Below are 6,000 nucleotides of genomic sequence, written 5' to 3'. Positions count from 1 at the left end.
TTACAGCTTCTGCCTCTATCCAGTCTAAATGTTTGGCCCAAGGCAAGAAGGGTTCCATGTGATAAATGCACGCACATTGAATCCCTCATGAAAGAATTACAAGAACTAAGAGAGGAGGTGACAAAACTAAGAAGCATCTATGAATACCAGAAATGTATCCCGGAGATGCATGTTGAAACATTGGGGATCTCTAACAAAGGGAGAGAAGATCTTGTGCAGAAAGAGGACAGCTTGACACAGGTCACCAGATCCTGCAAAATCAAGCCCTCAACTCCATCTTCTGTTGAACTAAAGAATCAGTTTGCAGCCCTGTAGGAAGAAGATAGGAAAACATATCAAGAACAGGAGGTAACAACAAGCTGAGAAGCAATGGTTTCCCTGCACACATACTCCATTACATAGGGGTTTCAGGACATAAGTACATAAGTATTGCCACACTGGGACAGACCAAAGGTCCATCAAGCCCAGCATCCTGTTTCCAACAGTGGCCAATCCAGATCACAAATACCTGACAAGATCCCAAAAAAGTTCAATACATTTTATACTGCTTATCCCAGAAATAAACAGTGGATTTTCCCAAGTCAATTTAACAATGGTCTATGGACTTTTCCTTAAGGAACCTGTCCAGTCCTTTTTTAAACCCCACCAAGCCATATTCTCTGGCAACAAATTACAGAGTTTAATTACATATTGAGTGAAGAAAATTTTTCTCAAATTCGTTTTAAATTTACTACTTTGTAGCTTCATCGCATGCCCCCTATTCCTAGTATTTTTGGAAAGAGTAAACAAATGATTCACGTCTACCCGTTCCACTCCACTCATTATTTTATATACTTCTATCATATCTCCCCTCAGCTTCTTTTCTCCAAGCTGAAGAGCCCTAGCTGCTTCAGCCTTTCCTCATAGGGAAGTCGTCCCATCCCCTTTATAATTTTTGTCGCCCTTCTCTGCACCTTTTCTAATTCCACTATATCTTTTTTGAGATGCGGTGACCAGAATTGAACACAATATTCAAGGTGCAGTTGTACCATGGACCGATAGAAAGGCATTAGAATGTTCTCATTTTTGTTTTCCATTCCTTTCCTAATAATACCTAACATTCTATTTGCTTTCAGCACACTGAGTAGATGGTTTCAACGTATCATCAACAACGACAACGAGATCCCTTTCTTAGACGGTGATTCATAGGCGCCCGGTTTAAGAGGCTTGGGGAGGCTATGCCTCCCCAGCCACAGCAGGATGGATCAGCTGTTTCTATAGAAATGCTAAATAGTATTAGTAGTAGTTCTCCTGCAAGTCCTGCTGCTCTGGGGGGTTTAAATAGCAGCTGCAGTGAAAGTCGTCTCTAGCCTTGTGTATAATCAGTTGTAATTTATCTTACTGCTGGGAGAGCAGAGCAGGGGGGCTGGCTGGAGGTGTCCTGGGTTGCCAGGGAGATATTTAACTAGGATCATGAATTCCTGCACATGAGCAGTTCACACCAAAGAGACTTGCACTGACCCCTGAAATTTTAAAAGTGCTAAATTGCAGAATTTAGGTGCTAGGAAGTAGGATTGGTATGCTATGTACTCAAATTTGCTCAAGCCATATGCAAATTAGTCCATTTTTGGGAGGTTCTCATTTGCATATTTATGGGTAAAAATTGTTGGAAATGTTTACAGCCTTAATGTTAGGGCATGGCTCTGATCAAAAATGTGAACTTTGATCCAAAAACGAAGGGTTTATCTAGTGTTTTTGACTAAAAATTCCCATTACAGTGTCTTTATGTTAATCTGCATTCAAATAGTGCTCTTTGGTTGGATGAGCAGCTCCTGTTAGAAAATCTGCCCGGGAACAGAGAGGAGAGGAGAGAATCAATGGGTGGGTGGGTGTGGATGGCTGGAGGGGGAGCAGGGGAGAGGAGAGAATCAATGGGTGGGTATGGATGACTGGAGGGGGGGGCAGGGGAGCGAGGACAAGAAATGAAGAAGAAAGGTGAAAGTAAAGAAATAAATGGAAAGGAAGCCCTGGAAACGGAGTTAAGAGGACAGATAGCAGCAGAATCGGATACTGGGCCAGCATGATCAGAAAAACAAAGTCACCAGACAACAAAGGTAGAAAAGATAATTTTATTTTCATTATAGTGTTTGGAATATGTCCACTTTGAGAATCAGGTGCTCAACATTAAATGTTTATATTTATTTACTTATGTATGGCATTTTATCCCACATTAAACATGAATTAGGATGTTTTGTGGCTCTACATGAGAATTGTGATATTATGATCCTTGTTTCATATTGTTGACGGTCTGCATTTTCCGTATGGGTGGTATATTGGTGTATTAGGTTCTGCCCAGTGTAATATTTATGGTACAGTAAGGTTCTGAGTGTGTTTTTGCACAAAGTTGTGCATAGTGTTTTGTAGTTGAGCGATTGTGGTTAGTATATACTTTGAGCAACCACTTTATTCTTTGACATATGATACATATCTAATATCTAAATTTAATAAAAGGTATTAATTGTGACTTTTATTTTTTATTTATTTATTTTTTTCTGTGTGTTATCAGACAATTATGGATTTAAGCTCCACCCCTGGCCCCACCTCTAACCCCGCCCCCTTTAGCCTCCCCAAACAGTTTGGCCACCGACCGCCTATGCAGTGATTCCTAACATGGAACCTTGCATTATGTAGCTACTAGTAAAAATGGCCCGTTTCTGGCGGCGATGAAACGTGCGCTAGCGGGCAGGGGACTCCCTTCCCCTCCCCTTACGCGTGTCTCCCTGGTGGTCTAGAGGTACCTGTTCGGTGGGGGCAGGAAAGAAAGAGCCCCCTCTCTCCTGCCCGTAGCGGTGGTGGTAGCATCCTTGCTACATCGTGTGGGAGTCCGGCTCTTGCCGTTTCAAAATGGCCGCCAAGAGTTGAAGTCTTGCGAGGCAGCTTGAACTCTCGGCGGCCATTTTGAAACGCCGAGAACTGGACTCCCACACGATGTAGCAAGGATGCTACCACCACGGCTACGGGCAGGAAAGAGGGGGCTCTTTCTTTCCTGCCCCCACCGAACAGGTACTTCTAGACCACCAGGGAGACACACGTAAGGGAAGGGGAGGGGAGGTGACAGGGGGGGGAGGGACGTTGCTGAGGGTGAGTGTGGTACCGTGGGCGGGGCGGGGCGGTAACCTATAAGGGGCGGGGCTATGTGGGGAAAGGGGCCGGGTTGATGTGGATTTTGGATGGGCGGCTGGGATTTTTTGGAAGGGGAGGAGTAGGGAAACACGCTCCACGTGTTTCCCTACTGCTCCCCGTGCGTTAATTAGCCTTGTTTTCGTGTTGCGCCCTCAACGTCATCACGTGTGACGCGAGGGCGGGGCATGAAGATGTTGTGGCTTCACCACCATGAAACCACGAACCGGTGTGTGAGTGACTTCAGTGACGTCAGTGTCCTCAGAACGTTGAGGGTGCGTTTTATTATAGTAGATAGTTCAGGTTCCTCTTTCCCACATGCATCACTTTGCTCTTGCTCACATTAAACATCATCTGCCATTTGGACGCCCAGTTTGTTAGCCTCCCTAATTTCTGATAAAAGTTCTCCATCCATCTGTTCATCCTGGCCAGGCAGACGGTAGTACACTCCTATCACTATCCTTTTCCCCTTTACACATGGAATTTCAATCCATAGAGATTCCAAGATGTTTTTTGTTTCCTGAAGAATTTTAAATATATTTGATTCAAGGCCCTCATTAACATACAATGCTACCCCTCCACCAATTTGATCCACCCTATCACTACGATATAATTTGTACCCCGGTATGTCAGTGTCCCACTGGTATCCTCCTTCCACCAGGTCTCAGAGATGCCTATTATATCTAATTTTTCATTTAGTGCAATATATTCTAACTCTCCCATCTTATTTCTTAGACTTCTGGCATACGCACATAGACATTTCAAACTATGTTTGTTGTTCCTATTTACATCATGCTCAGTACTTGACTTCCAACCGCAGGCCAGCAACACATCTCTACTAACAGAATGATAGCACATACTACACGGCACACACATGAAATATGACACCTGTCACCTAACACTATACACAGCTGAGACCACTTGCATGTATCTGTAGTATGTAAAGTGGGTGAAGTCATTCTCTCTACACTATGTATCTATCTGTGTTATTTAGCCAACATGATCAAGAAAGCACAATATGCTAGCTAGGTAGGGTAAAGCTAATGTATTTAGGGGATGTCATGCATGCCCAGCTCAGTCAGGTCAATTAGTCAAACTGTGTCAAACAACCTTGCCTCACATCCACGTGTCTATAAGGAGCAGTATCTACACTGTAATATTTGTGGAGTAGCATGGTGTTGTTGTGAGAGCTAAAAAATGTTTGCTCAATGTAGGATGCATCAGTAATCTCAGTGATAACTTATACACATATAGAGTGCAGGAAATTGACCACTAGATTTCCTCTGCAATAAGGGGACAGTGATCGCCACATAGAGTGTTGCAGCCTCTGCACGGCTGTGATCTCCAGATGTCAGTGGGTGCAATGTAGTAAGCTATGAGGCACTGAGATTTAAACAACTGTACAGTAACACTTGGAGTCTGGGAATAGGCTCACATACACATGCATATAATGTGTACAGCACTGAGTACGTCTAGTAGTGCTATAGAAATTAGTAGTAGTAGTAACAGTACACAGGGCGATGCTCACAGATATAATTGCCTGTGTAACCCCAACATATATCACTTTGATTATTGGAAAAGTAATGGAAGCAATGCTGAAGGATAGTACATTTCCTGGAAGCCAAGAAGTTGCAAGATCCGAGACAACATGGTTTTACCAAGGGTAAATCATGCCAAACGAATCTCATTGAATTCTTTGACTGAGTGACCGGAGAATTGAATCAGGGACGTGCTATAGACGCAATCTACTTAGATTTCAGCAACGCTTTTGACACAGTTCCCCACAGGAGGCTCTTGAATAAACTAGACAGGCTGAATAAGATAGGACCAGACGTGGTAAACTGGATTAGGAACTGATTGACGGACAGACGCCAGAGGGTGGTGGTAAATGGAATTCGATCGGATGAGGGAAAGGTGAGCAGTGGAGTGCCTCAGGGATCGGTGCTGGGGCCGATTCTGTTCAATATATTTGTGAGTGACATTGCCGAAGGGTTAGAAGGTAAAGTTTGCCTTTTTGCGGACGATACTAAGATTTGTAACAGAGTGGACACCTGGGAGGGAGTGGAAAACATGAAAAAGGATCTACGGAAGCTAGAAGAATGGTCTAAGGTTTGGCAATTAAAATTCAATGCAAAGAAATGCAAAGTGATGCACTTAGGGAATAGAAATCCATGGGAGACGTATGTGTTAGGCGGTGAGAGTCTGATATGTACGGACAGGGAGAGGGATCTTGGGGTGATAGTATCTGAGGATCTGAAGGTGACGAAACAGTGCGACAAGGCGGTGGCCGTAGCTAGAAGGTTACTAGGCTGTATAGAGAGAGGTGTGACCAGCAGAAGAAAGGAGGTGTTGATGCCCCTGTATAAGTCGTTGGTGAGGCCCCGTCTGGAGTATTGTGTTCAGTTTTGGAGGCCGTATCTTGCTAAGGATGTCAAAAGAATTGAAACAGTGCAAAGAAAAGCTACGAGAATGGTATGGGATTTGTGTTACAAGAAATATGAGGAGAGACTTGCTGGCCTGAACATGTATACACTGTAGGAAAGGAGAAACAGGGGTGATATGATACAGACGTTCAAATATTTGAAAGGTATTAATCCGCAAACAAATCTTTTCCGTAGATGGGAAGGCGGTAGAACTAGAGGACATGAAATGAGATTGAAGGGGGGCAGACTCAAGAAAAATGTCAGGAAGCATTTTTTCACGGAGAGAGTGGTGGATACTTGGAATGCCCTCCCGCAGGAGGTGGTGGAGATGAAAATGGTAACGGAATTAAAAAATGCATGGGATAAATATAAAGGAATCCTGTTCTGAAGCTTAGCGGAGATTGGGTGGCAGAGCCGG

This window comes from Microcaecilia unicolor, chromosome 11, assembly GCF_901765095.1.
Source record: "Microcaecilia unicolor chromosome 11, aMicUni1.1, whole genome shotgun sequence".
Taxonomy (NCBI): domain Eukaryota; kingdom Metazoa; phylum Chordata; class Amphibia; order Gymnophiona; family Siphonopidae; genus Microcaecilia; species Microcaecilia unicolor.
The sequence above is the reverse complement of the archived record's forward strand: the minus strand, read 5'-3'. Positions refer to the sequence as shown.